Source organism: Ambystoma mexicanum, chromosome 5p (genome assembly GCF_040938575.1).
Source record: "Ambystoma mexicanum isolate Mex_15411 chromosome 5p, UKY_AmexF1_1, whole genome shotgun sequence".
NCBI lineage: Eukaryota > Metazoa > Chordata > Amphibia > Caudata > Ambystomatidae > Ambystoma > Ambystoma mexicanum.
Genome location: NC_090930.1, coordinates 950,877,768 through 950,891,969, shown reverse-complemented (window position 1 = coordinate 950,891,969; position 14,202 = coordinate 950,877,768).

Genomic DNA, 14,202 nt, shown 5'->3' with positions numbered 1-14,202 from the left:
GATTTTTAAACATTAAAAGCAAAAACGGCTTGCACATGTAGTTGCAAATCAAAACGGCTTTAAAAAGACACAATGGAAAAAGATATCACTGCTCACACAGAAAATGCCAAGGAAGCTGAACAGGATGTGGGGGTGACAAAATCAAATGTATATTATGTTTCACCCACAAAACTCCAGTCACATTTGAAGAGACACTTCAGGAAAAACCTGTTCTGGCTGAAGCAGGAACTTCACAATGACAATCCCCATTCCAGCTGGATATCACACCTCTCCTCTAACCACCCTGCAATAAAATGTGATGCTGCTGGAGGCGTCAGAATTCCCTATTCTGCAGACTGGTTGGCAGGAGCCCAGGGAGTTCAGAGAAGGCAAAATGTGGCTGAAGCATGACAAGAAGGTGTGAGTCATTGTAGCACCCACTTCAAAGAGCCCACAGTAATTTCAAAGGGACTCATAAAACTCTCTGATCACAGGCTGTGCTCATAGGAAGATAGAAGGCTGTGGGGGATGAAGCTGCCCTCCCACATGTTGAACAGACACTCCCAATTGATATTAAAAGACTGATTTCATTTTTAGCATTTTGCGCAGCCATCAGACTGAGGGTTGCTTTCAATTTCATGCCATTTTACATGTAATTTCCAGGCTGTTTTAGGGATATAAATTGCATTTACCTGGGACTTTGGGGACTGCAATGGCCAATCTGAACATATTACAAATGTGAGAGTTGGTGAAAAGGTGGAAAATGAAATTAGGAACATGCTTGATCACTTACATATTCATAACTGTTGTACATTTTATGAAAATGACAAAGATGTGCCACATGTCCATGCGACATCATACAGATTTGTCGATCAGCTTATCTAATTCCCCATGACCAGCTAAATCCAAATATCTATTTCATATGGCAGTTGCTAGTATAATTATAAAGTTATGATGCTTAACTCGTTTTTGCAAAAAAGCTGTAATGAGAAGAAAGGATGGTAATAAAAGCAAGCAGACAGATGGTGCTCTCCTCCCCTGAACCAATCCTGACAGGGTGTGGAGAGATGGATGGTACCTGTCCAATCCGAGCGGCAGGGTTAATTTCAGGGTACTCCCCCTAGATTGTAAAATTAGTGATATAATTTCTGCTTTGTAAGGGGTAGTGTACTAGGACTCAGGAGAGACACACAGAAACCGGGGAGACAGAAAAGGAGGACGGAGAGAAGGCTGCTGAACCTTACCATCTTTAAGAGTGCAGTGACCAGACACTTGCCCTTTCTTTCCAGAGGGTCCTGAGATGCAGCTGGCTTTCCTGAATCTTAAACCCAGGCTTGCTATGTAAGTAGCAATAACCCAACCCTAAATTGCATAAGCCTTTCATTTTTGTAGCAGTGCATACAATATCCCCATTGAAACCCCCAAATTGCCAGTGTAATTTAGTCATTTCCCCATAGAAGAATCTCATGTTTGCCTGTGTATGTTAGCATATCTCCTTTGATAAACCTCTCAGTTGTCTGTGTAAATCCTTAGTTTTTTTTTCAATAAATCAATTCCCCCATTGAAATTCACAGTTCAAGATTGTTGTAATTCGAAATCAACCATCTTGTTCCTGGTGTTTTTATTTAATTGCTAAAGTAATTAAAGTATTGCCTCAAAAGAATTATTCTCCTTGTAACTAAAAACCGAATTTGTCAGCTCATTGTGTGCATTACCAAACAAATTCCTATTTGCATCTGTCCTATTAAACCCAAACCGTTGTTCCCATTGTGAGCAATCCCCTTTGCCTAGAAGTCTACCTGTTATGAGACTCTGTCCTTGTCACTGAAAACAGATGTTCCTATTGTAAGCTGAACCCCATCCCTGAGCTGCCTGTCATTGTAAGCCTCAGTATAAACACATTTCCATTTGCCACTGTTTTTTCCCTTTGCATTTGCTTTCTCCCAAGAACCGATTTTCCTAATTCATGTCTATTTTGCCCTGGTGCGCTGATTAGTATTCTGTAAAAGGTTGCATATCTCCTAAGTGTAAGCAATACAAATTTTGTTCTATTCTGTCCCCTAGCAATTGTGAGTAAGAATTAAAATCCCATTCTGTCATTTTGCTCCAAAAATGGGTTTTCCCTTTCTTTGCTGGCTTCCCATCTTGTGGTGGTGGGCTTCCCCTCAAATCCGATTTTCCCCCTGTATTCCTACTCCTTGCCACTGCCTTCCATTCAAAGGAATCAAGTTTAATTGATGTTTGGGGGGGAGTGTTGCATGGGGAGAGTGCTTAACTGTTGGTGCTATCACTTTGTGATAAATTGTTCTTTTTCTGTTCTGCCATTAAAACAATCTGAAATTCACTGTAATAGTATATCTTAACCTGATGGTTTTGGTATGATTATTGAATTGTGTGTTGCCACAACATTGGTGGCTGTGAAATTGTTGATTTTCTGTTTTTCATTAAATAATAAATTAATAAATATCTTATTGATACACACCGGCCTGGTTCCTAGTCCATTGTGACACAGGGTGTTTGTGGATGTTGGGCGCGAGACGGGTTGGGGGCCTACTCAAAACAATCCGTAGTATATTAAAAATAACAAACGCTTTAGTGCGTCACATCCATTGTAGGGGAAGGAGTTCCCTAGCTGGCATGTGCCGTGTAATAAACCGTGACACCATGGCACATTTATTTGTTTATTGATGTTTGATACGCAGCTGAGACAGGCCATACACTATTCTTCCTTCAGCAAGAACTTGAAGGAACTCAACACTCAATTCCAATGGTAGAAATAAAGGCATTACTCTACAATGTACCATTGACTGTCAGAAACCCTGCTCATTTAAGCCAGCCCGATTATCTCACCCTCTGCCACATCCCACCTGTCCCAGGGCCAGTTCTCAATCTTTCACTGACGTACTATCCTTCTCTCTCTCCTCTACCTCTTGGTTCCCAGTTGGAATGATTCTTAGCTGTCCCGGTGAAAGTTCTGAGGTCCCTCTTTCCCAGCCCTTTCTACCACTCTGGGTGACTTTGATGGCTAATTACATTTTACTTAGCGGTGACACTCAAGCATAGCCTTCTGGGAAAAGGGTAGAGGAATTCCCAAGGAATCAGAATTTATCTGTGTGTCTGAATCTTAGAAACTCCAATAATCGTGTCTGGGTGCTACATTTACTACAACCGTTCATGATGGCCACTGGGGTGGCATTCCCTTCCTCAAAATACTTTTTATAGATGCATTTTGCTTCTGTTCTCATCTGTGGTTCTCTCCTTAGAGAAGGATGCTGATACACCTCAGTTTTAGGGTGTCATTGGGGCACAGGCTTTTAGGTAAAACGAGATTCTTGAGGATTACTGCATCATAGTCTCATAACTTATCAGATTCCATCCTTTGAATCATTAATGATTTTTGGTCGGAGAGTCACAGAGGCCCTTCCCTTTGCAGTGAGATAACCACACCCCTGCTTGATTTCAATAGGTCTAGAACCCACCAGGGGAGGACTGTCAACGTTTGGCCTAGAAGGCACGTTTACTTTTATGGCCCACAGTGCAATGGCCCTAACTTCCAGAACAAGTAAAATCAATGCCAACCTGTCCCCCATCCACACATTCTCAATATATATACTAGACATTATTGACAATACTTTCCTTTTATGGAACATATTTTTCAGTTATGTTTGAGGCTTCTCAAAGACCCGGACCCATGGAAATTCCCCTGCTTACCAAACTACATTTCTTTCACTAGGATAATATAATTGGTGAAATGGGAAGGTTGGGATTTGAGTCCAGTTTTCACTGTGTTGCAGTTCGTAATTTGACACCAGTCTACATCTCCTCCCATTCCAACCCATCTTTAGTTTTAGAACAATGTAGGAGGTGGCGAAGCTGGAGAATTACTTGGTAGAGCAGAGCTATTGCTGAGCCAGGGTGTCTGGGTTTGCTTCTAAAGTCAAACATGAGCTGGCATGACAAAAGGTCCATACCTGGCTTCCTACCTCCCCAGCCCACAACACAAAACACATTCCTGCCCCCTGTGTACCCACCCCCACACAACATGTGAGGAGTGAGTGATGCGAGGCAGACAACTCCTTGTAGAGTTCTAAAAATATGCCATTTTATTAAAGAAATTACATATTGCTTGCACCACTCTACAGAGGAATTCCTTACCTAGTTTAAAGGCTAAGGGAACATTCTCTAGCATGGGAAAACTGGCCCTCACACTAAACAACAAATACACAAAGGAAATTTTATAGCAACAAAATATGATACACATTAACACAATGGGCCTCATTACGACTATGGAGGTAGCCATGCCGCTAAAAGCCGCTAAAAGCGGCATGGCTACCCCCCTATCGAGTACCGGGTCTGGGTTCCCTGAATGGGGAAATACCGGACCATTCCAACCTTGGAGGGCCCGGTATTTCCCCATTCAAGGAACCTGGACCCGGTACATCCCCATTTGAGCCACCATAGGGCTCAATGGGAATGGGGAGGATGCTAACAACGGGCCCGTCAATGACGGGCCCGTTGTTAGCATCCTGGTCTGCTCGCGGGACCCGCTAAGGATGCCTGATTTTACCAAAACTCATAATGAGGCGGTAGGGGGTTAATGGTGCCGGCAGCTCTACCGGCGCCGTTAACCCCCTACCACCAGGGTCCTAATGAGGCCCAATGTCTAAATGGCCTTCTCTTATCATTGGTAAGGTCCCTTCACCAGGATTTAAAGTTAACTCCAACATACATGTTCAGCAAAAGAAAAGAAAGGTTTTGAACCAGCTCTTGAAAGTTCAAAGTCAAAGAAAAGTAAATCAAACAAAAATCCACTAGAAACAACTGTATGTTCCTGGATGGAAAGATACCCTTCCAACGTTCAAAATAGAAATAGCACCAATGCTAATCCTGGTTATGGCAAATTGTCTCTTCTTCAAAATAACATGTCACGCTTCAAAACAAGGTGTACTATTCTTCAATGTTATTCATACACAATTCTCTAGGACTTCTTTAGTAACAACTTTACATTGGCATATTTGTCAGTATGCTTTTTCTGTGGTGCTGCTTCTTCTTTCAACAACCACACTTCTACTGTTGGTAGCATGGGAACAGTCACCTTTGTCCCACAGTATGTTAGTGATTCAAACCACTTCAATGTGACATCTACTGACAACTCAATAAACCACCACAGTTCAAGTACTACTACCACTACTCAGTGCTTTAGAATTATCAGGTATGTTTTGACAAGACACTTTAACTTCTTCAGGTAGGTAAGGCACTCTTCCTTTTGATGACTTTCTCAAAAGGGGCACCCTCTTTGCCTCTTCCGCCTGTCTGATCACCAACCACAAGAACAGCCTGTTTCTTGCCCTAAGACTTTCTTCTTTCTGGCTCAACAGTGGTTGGCACCACAGGCTGTAATTTACTTCAAAATATTCTTCACAAGCATTTAGCTCCCCTTTCCCAGCGTTACTCATACGCTTCTGCCAGTTCAGGCAAGCAATTACCCAGAAGCCTTGGTGCCACTCTCTCAGTTTCAGGTAATAATGGCACACCTATATCTTAGGCCACTTGAATGTTAACAACTTCACAAGGTAGTTGGATGGCTCTTTAACTCTTGACAAAACTGGTTTCACTATAAAAAGGAAATACCTCTTGGCTTGGGTAATGCTTGTTCTTCTCTTCAATACTTTCAACTCTTTACTTCTTAGAGATGAAAAGAATGTTACATCTGGATACATTGTAGGGTTCCGTCTTTCAAGTGAAAACACAATTAGGCACACGCAACCCCTCTTTCAAGTGGATTTCAAGGTTTTAAAGTTAATAAAGAATTGTGTTCCTGTGTAATGGCAAGGATGAAGTTCAAACATTCTTAAGGAATTACAATTAGGTAGATCGACCTCCTTTTGATGCAGTTTTTCACTCTTGTAATTCAGTTATCGCCAAGGTTAAGTAGTATTGGGAGTGATACAGAAAGCGTTCCCTCTTTTTAATTAGGGAAATGCGACCGCTCGGTTATATGGAAACAGTCTTTCAGTTCCACAATGGTTTTCAATGTGCTTTAACTTCTCACATGAGTGTTAAATCTCTCACAGCATATGCAAGTACTACATTTCAATTGTTAACAAGACTTCGATTATAACAAACAGTTTCACTCGCATAAAGCAATATGCGAGTCACTTAGGAGCTGGCTACAGTTACCGGCAAGGCTCACGCAGTGTATATGAACGCTGTGCTTCACTCACCGGCTTCAGTAACACTGTTTTCCTGGCTTCATCTACCACTTCTGCTACTTCTGGCTCTCTGGGGCTAACTCCCTTCTGCTCTGGTGTCTTCACTCTGGCCTCTTAATTTGGGAGCTTCTTTTCCTCCTGAAACCCTTGGCTTGCCTTCTGTTTCTGGCCTTAGTTTCCTGCATGTTCACAGCTCTGCAATCACAGCAGTCAGGCTCACATGTGGAAAACTTAAACTCATACATGTCTTCCGATGTGCAGCCTCTGCACTTAAGATCTTGGAAAAACAGGACTCTCTCAGAACTTGCAGGTGAAATCTGCTGCCTCCACATTCCGACATGCCTTCTGTTTTTCCACTTTCTTGTGATTTGCTCCTTGTCTGCTGCTACTGCTACAGTCAGCCTTCCAGCTCTCGTTCAAGCTCATTCTATTCCTCCTTTCCTTGGGGCCTTTCATGCCTTCCAGCTTCAGCAACAAGCGTCAGGAGTGGGTCATTAAGCTCAATTGCCTCACTACTGCAATGGCTCTAGGCTTAATTGCCTGACTGTTACAGGTACATGCCTCTTCAGCCCTCTTCCTCGTCTCAGTACCTCTAGGATTCTGGGACTTGTAGTCTCTTCTAATAAAGTTAGGTTTTTCAACTTCTATAATATTTGATTTAATTCCCTTAAGGCTTTTAACAGAGGGGCTAGGAGAATTAGTTATCACAGGGGAAGATGGTTTAGTGAAGACAACATTTGCATAATCCTTCACATTGTCCCCTTGGGATTGAGGAAGGTATTTAGTTTGTGATACCAAAAAGGATCTTTCTTTTGGTATAGTTTGTTCTGATTTTATAATCTGAGGGTTCACAACCTTAGATCTAATATAAGGTTGAGAGATATTTGAATGGCAATAAGCCATTACCTCCTTAGGAACAGTGTTAAGAATCTTCTTATCAGAGGCAAAATAATGTGTCTCCTCATCCCATGGAATCTCCTCACCACCCTAGGCCCTGTCTCCTCCCAGGTGATCCTCCCGCAGTACACCACCCCTAGGGTTGGAATCTGGAATTGTCTGCCTTCCCCTGGCCACCTGTGAAGAGACTTTAGGCAGGGTTTCAGTGAGGATCTGTCAGATTCTTCACACTCCTCACCGGTTAATTTTGTATAGAGGAACATTGAAGAGTATGATGTCATATGATTGAAGCTTTCTCTAAAGATAAGGACAAAAAGACACAGTGATGAAAAGTTATTTGCTCAGTATCACATAATACATGAGGTGTTGAAGGTCGGATTTGAGCCCTGTCTTCCTGGTTACACAGCATTGAATTCAGAAAGCAAGGAGCCTTCATCTTCTACTATTCCATATCCAATATTAGAAACAAGTGCTTTCTGCAAAGTTGATATTTAAGGGCTAAACTAGTATGCTGCTCAATAAATCTGGTTTTCGAAGCGCCAACATATCTACAAGGGCGAAGCCTATTCATCATCTGTATCCTGAGGAAAATACATCTAGAAAAGGAAACACCCAAAAAGACTGAGGGCAAAAAGACTGAATTCCAAACGCCCAGCCCCATTTGTCCACATATATATATAAATATATATGTGGGTGGGTAAAGTTAATAAAAAATATATAGGGGTAAGGTGGAGGGTTGCAGGGGGTCTCCTCCCGCATACATATATGCGGACAAATGGGAAAAAAAGAAAATCGGGCTTTTGGGACTCAGGCTTTTTTATTCGTTCTTTTCACACAGATCCCTGAAAAACAGACTAAGATTATCACTACAATGAAAACTTACTATAATTATAATCTTAGCCTGTAGAATTGTGTGTACTTTCAAAACACTAAGGCACATGATAATGCAACCTGAAAAAATATAAGAGCAGCAGTAATTGAAACATATGTTCATAAAGCAAGTATCCCTCACTTAGTCAGAAAAAAGAAAGGGGAACAAGCCAGTTCCACAATCGGGTGAAGTCAGACATAGATCTCAGCAAAGTCAACCTGCTGACCTACTGTTTCGGATGTGTATCCTGTCTCATTTATACTATTTTCCTTACCCATGATCCTACGGTGTACTTCCTTTGCACCACATTCGTACAAACAACTTTCAAGCCTCTGTTCCCTTTTAGCTCCATCCTTTAACTATTCACCAACCCCATTCTCATACCTTTCATGTATCTCTTTCATTCACCACATTGCTCACTCACCAATTCCTTGCCACTCACACCCTTTAATTGCCCATCACACCAAGCCCATTCCTTTCCCCTCACCACCTTCCATTACACTGGACCACAGTTAGACAGACGACCAGCCTGATTTGCCAGTCAGCCTCTACCAGACACAACAAGAAGCTGTGCTCTGGTTCTTGCTGGTAAGTGTGGCTATGGGGTATGAATGTGTACAATGCATAGCGAAAGATGGTGAGGGGATGTGGCATTTTTGTTCTGCCAAGTTGCACTTTCTCTAAAAGTCGGATGCATATTCCAACTAACTGAAGCAGAGAGAATGGCAAGGGGAATAAGTCTTGCATCTGGTGATGGAGAGGGAGCAAGAGTTATTATATTTGTATGTGTTTCAGTTTCTGTACCTCTGGTGATGTGTTTGAGTGAATATGTGACTGTGTGACATATAGGTGGAAGGATGTATCTGTGTTCATATGACTTTGCACATGTATATCTAAATCTGGTGTTGCTTTTCATTTGTGTGTCTTGTTGGTCACATAAGAGGAGAGTGTTCTGAACGAGACATGGAAAAACGATTGAAGATTTAGGTGGTCATTCAGGTCTGGGAGGTAACAGTAAAATCATCAGTATTTGGCAAATACTGTTCATTTCACCATCTGCTCAATTCAGGGTTTGACAAATACCATTGCTGATATTCCTTGGGAATACCGGTCATTTTAGGCAGACTTTTTGCAGAAATCCCCCAATTTGTACCTCAACCTTGACAGTGGAGGTAAAAACTCCAAATTGGCCCCAATTCTTTTAAATCTTTCTTTTTACTGTACCAAACGGAAGCACAATACGTTCCTTAAATAGAGTGAAAATTGTGTATAGAAAGGGCCATGTCGAGGGGTTAAAAAGGTGTGAATTTCTGATGACCTCCTCTCACCACCTTATCCACATAATGCATAAAAGCATCAGAATGTACCCTTTTGTGCATAACGAAAATCTACAGTAGTGATATGAGCCATTACTGTACATAATCCATTTCACCCTTCACATTGATGCAGAAAATAGCTGAAAGAAATGTTTTAAAAAACCTTTTGCCATTACCACCATTGGTGTTATTTCCGAAATAGCATTGGAAGTATTCCAGAAATACCTGCGCTGCTGGTGGTAAACTTGTAGTAGGATGGATTTTCAGAAATACCGATGGTGGTGCTAGTAACTTTCTTCAGCTGTATTAAAATATCCACCCACTTTAAAGACCACCTTGGTTCATAGACTACCTAAATATTACATCTTTCTATGTGTGTTTTTCAACTGTGTCCAAAGGTAACTAACACAAAAATAGTCCAACAGTCATTTTCATAACCACTACATAAGTAACATCCATGGGGCTATTCAGGGTGCTATTCAACTTTTTGTATGAACACACCCATAATCATGAAATTCACTAGAACATAAGGGAAACATTGAAACAGAATCACACTGAGGACCAATTCTAACACGATATGGACCCTTACTTCCTTGGCAATCGGGCGTTGTGATAGGCTGCTGCGATTGGAAAAGACCAAAGGTGTATTGAGAGCAGTGGTGTCAAAAATTACCATTCAGGGTCACAGAATCTGTTATTTATTTGTTTTAAAAAAACTTTGCTTAAGTAACAGGCAGACACATTGTAGACGACAGTACCTGACACACCTGTCCGTTTAGAAATAGCTTACACAATTCAGTACGCATTGCACAAGCTCAGTAACATAACTTTCAACAGCGTGAACCTCGATGACTGTCCACGTAATCATATTCGTTGAATACAAACATATATCAATGCAGTCGACTTCCCATTGCCTATGGGTAGGGTAATCACGAAAGGGCACCTATATGTCTTTTGGCTTACATGTTGCTGTGACTGTCGCCACATATCCCTCCTCCCTCTCATTAACATATGTCAGTTCTCTGAGCCACTCCAGACATGATGGTGCAATTCAGGATTTCCATCTTCTCAAAATAAATTAATTTGCAACAATACATCCCAAATGAAACAATCTACATGTCCGTATAGAGACTTTGCCGATGTCGCCCAACAGATACTTGAGGGGGGGAACTGTAGGGGTGACATCAACCAAATCGTGCATTACATCAGCTACTTCCTGCCAGAACTGCATAATCTTCGGACAACTCCAAAACATGTGCATTGAATCGGCCCCCACTCAACCACATTTTACGCATTAATCAGCCATGTCCGGGAAAAATCATAAAACCTGTGGTGTTGTATAATACAGCTGGTACCTTGAACTGTATGAGCGGACGGTACACGTTGAGCGAGACCTCCCTTGTAAGAAGACAGTAAATGCGTCATTTTGTCTCATCGATACCCATGGTCAGGTACCGCTCCCATTTTGCCCTCACCGTATTCTGGAGTGGCAAGCCAGCCTGCACCATTTGGTATAGCGTAGAAACCAGTCTTCTGGGATATAGACCTCACACTATTGCATCAATACATTTGTGGGGTTTCAGTTACTGTTGGAACGACGGCCGTCTGCGGCGCACAGCTGCCCTCGTTCAGAAGTATTGCAGCACTTTAATGGGCTGTCACCCAGCTTTGCTGTAAATTCATCTTGTGTTACAAACCTCCCACCTGGGTATAAGTCTCCCAGACCATCACCCTATCTGGGTCCCAAGATGTTTGCACATCTGGGTCGTATGTTGGGGGAAATCCAGGGCAACTCCACAGAGGGTTCACACCACTGTAGGGGGATGGTATTCCCAAGCATCTAAACAGTCGCGACCATGCATTAACAGTTGTGCGCACCGGATCAAATGTGCGAGAGTTGACATAACGATCCTTCAAAATCACTGCTTTAAGGTCCGTTGGCGCCATCCCATATCACTCCAATGCTCAATGTATTGGACCAGGGTCTGGTGAGTGCAAGCGTCCAGTATATTGCACCTTTGTCACCATATAATATAACACAAAATCTGGAGTGGCCAGTCCCGTGCGATCATAAGGCTCTGTCAGCTCCTCCCAGCTCATCCAGAATACTCCCCCCCACGTAAATTCAACTGCCAGAGATTGCAGCTTTGTAAAAAAACTGGCGCCCAGGCCATATCGGGATGGTATTAATATAATACAACAGCTTGGGACTATAACCATTTTCAACATGGATAGCCTCCCTTATAAGGACACAGGGAACCTGGCCCCTAACTTCAGTTTATTCAGTTTAACAGCAGGTGAACTAAGATATGCCTCATGATTATCTACATACAATAGACTCTGCGTCGGGGACACCAGGACACCCAAGTATTTAAACCCAGTCGGGACCCATCTAAACCCCAGGAGGTCATCCAGTTTCAATGTGCTGTCCATGAGTGGGAACAGCTCTGACTTTGCACTATTCATTTTATAACCTGAATAATGTGTAAATTTAGTAACCTCCTCCATCAGTGTCCCCATTTTCAGCTCGGAGTCCCGTATATATAGCAGGGTCTCATCTGCATATAGTGAGTTGATCTGGGGAGGTCCCGCTTCACGGATTACTCTATGTTCATGCTTTCCCCTCATCAATCGCGCAAGTGGTTATATCGTTAGTGCAAACAACAGGGAGGCAAGGGGGCAGCCCTGTCGTGTCCGACGCCCCAATGCAAAGGCCTGCAATATCACTCCATTACTATGGTCCCTGGGGACCCGATTGGTATATGGTAACTGCACACAGCTGACAAAATAGTTCCCAAACCGGAAATGTCTAAGTACCCCCAAATATGAATTTCCACGAGACAGAATCGAAGGCTTTTTCTGCATCCGGGTTAATCTGTGAGATAATACAAAAGAGGCATCGCAAATTCATAACAATGGATTGAGTGGGAATAGAGCTCAATTGATCCGGGTGTACTAGCTGTGACATATGCAGAAGGAGCTGATTGGCCAACACCTTTGCAAACACTTTAGCATCAGCATTGACCAATGATAGTGCTCCATAAGAGGCCATCTCACATGGGGGTCTGCCCGGCTTTGGCAACACTGAAATAATGACTACCGAAAGCGAAGGTGGGAGCTGTCCCAATTCCAATGATTCCTCCCAAACCCTGAGCAATCATGGGGCCAAGGTCTTACCAAACACTTTATAAAGCTCAATCCCCAGGCCATCAGAACCCTGAGCCTTTCCGGGCATCAACAAGGCTATCACCTCAGCTATCTCTTCTATCATCACAGGCCTCTCGAGCACCTCATGGGCCTCCAATGGCAGACTCGGGAAAGCGATATCTCCCGCATATCGGTCTATCTCTTCATTCATGCACATATGCATTGGCATATAGCTCTGCATAATAATGCAGAAATTCCTTGTTAATTGACTCAGCCGCGGTCAGAAGTCCACCGGCTCGCCCCTCAATCCCAGTGATAGGCTGTAACCCTATCTTGCCCCTCACAACTCTTGCCAGGAAGCATCCAGGTCTACCCTCCTCCACATATTGGGTGGGTTTGGTCATATAACGTACCTCTTGGTTCACCAGTTCACAAAATGTAAGGATATTCCCCTTACTCCCATCTCTCACTCTCTTTCCCCCAAGCCAACCCCACCACAACACTGCCACTTACTTCTAGGACATCCGACCTATGAAGCGTGTGTCAGCTGAGGCTTTCGCTGCCACCTTCTCTCCCCCTCCTCCTCCTCCTCCTCTGGCTGACTCACACCCCGACACAACCCGGTCCCTTCTCTACTTTCCATCTCTGCTACTCTTGATGCGCTTGCCCCTGTCATGAGGATCCGCTTGAAGTCCAAAGCCAAGTGCAATTCCTGGTATGACTCCGACCTAGCTACACTTAAACGTAAGTGTAGGGTGGCTGAGAGGAAATGGAGGTCTTCTTGCGAATCCTCTGACAAACTGGCCTGTCGCCTGCTCCAAAGGCCATACCGACTCTCTGTCTACACTAAGAAGAGAGCCCACATTCAAGCCTGTGTCTCTGCGGCACAACTCGGCCTAACTCTTTAAAATCTGCAAGGAGCTTGCCAACCCTGCAGCAGTCTCCACCCCTCCTCTTACCTCGCAGGCTCTCTGCAACGGCCTTGCCTCGCACTTTATCTCTAAAACCCAGGACATCCTGTCCACCCTCTCCTACCCTCCCCCTCCTATTCTCTCTCTCCTAGTCTGTGCATGCAAACCCCCCTTTAACGACCCCCCCACCGTCCTTCTCTTCCTTTCCTATTTTCTCCCCTAGCAAGGTCGCTAGACAAGTCCGATTTATGAAAGCCTTGTCAAAACAGGTTCATCGCTGTTCCTCCAAAACCATCAAGGACCACATTGACACCCTCGCTCCAGCCCTTGCTGATTTTTGCAACCACTCATTTGCCTCAGGATCTTTCCCCTCCCCTCTGAAGCACTCCCTCGTGCATCCTCTTCTCAAGAAACCCACAGCTGATCCTTTCTGTCCGGCTATCACCCAATTTCCATTACCCCCTTTCTGGGCAAACTCCTGGAAAAGCTGGCCATCTCTCAGCTTAACCTTCATTCAGATTCTGTTGGTTGTCTCCATGACCACCAGTCTGGCTTCAGAGTGGCCAGAAGCACGGAAACTGCTCTCCTCAATATCCGTGAAGATCTGCTCTCCAACCTGGACTCTAACATTCCCTCTGTCCTCATCCTTCTTGATCTTTCTTCTGCCTTCGACATGGTCAACCACACCATCCTGCTCAACCGCCTCTATGATAACCTGGGTATCACTGATCAGGCTCTGGCCTGGCTGACCTCTTTCCTCTCTGATCGACCCTCCCGGGTCCAACTGGGGTCCTTCCTATCATCTATCTTCCTCTCCACCTGTGGGGTTCCCCCAAGGGTCTAACCTCTCACCCTGGCTCTTCAACCAA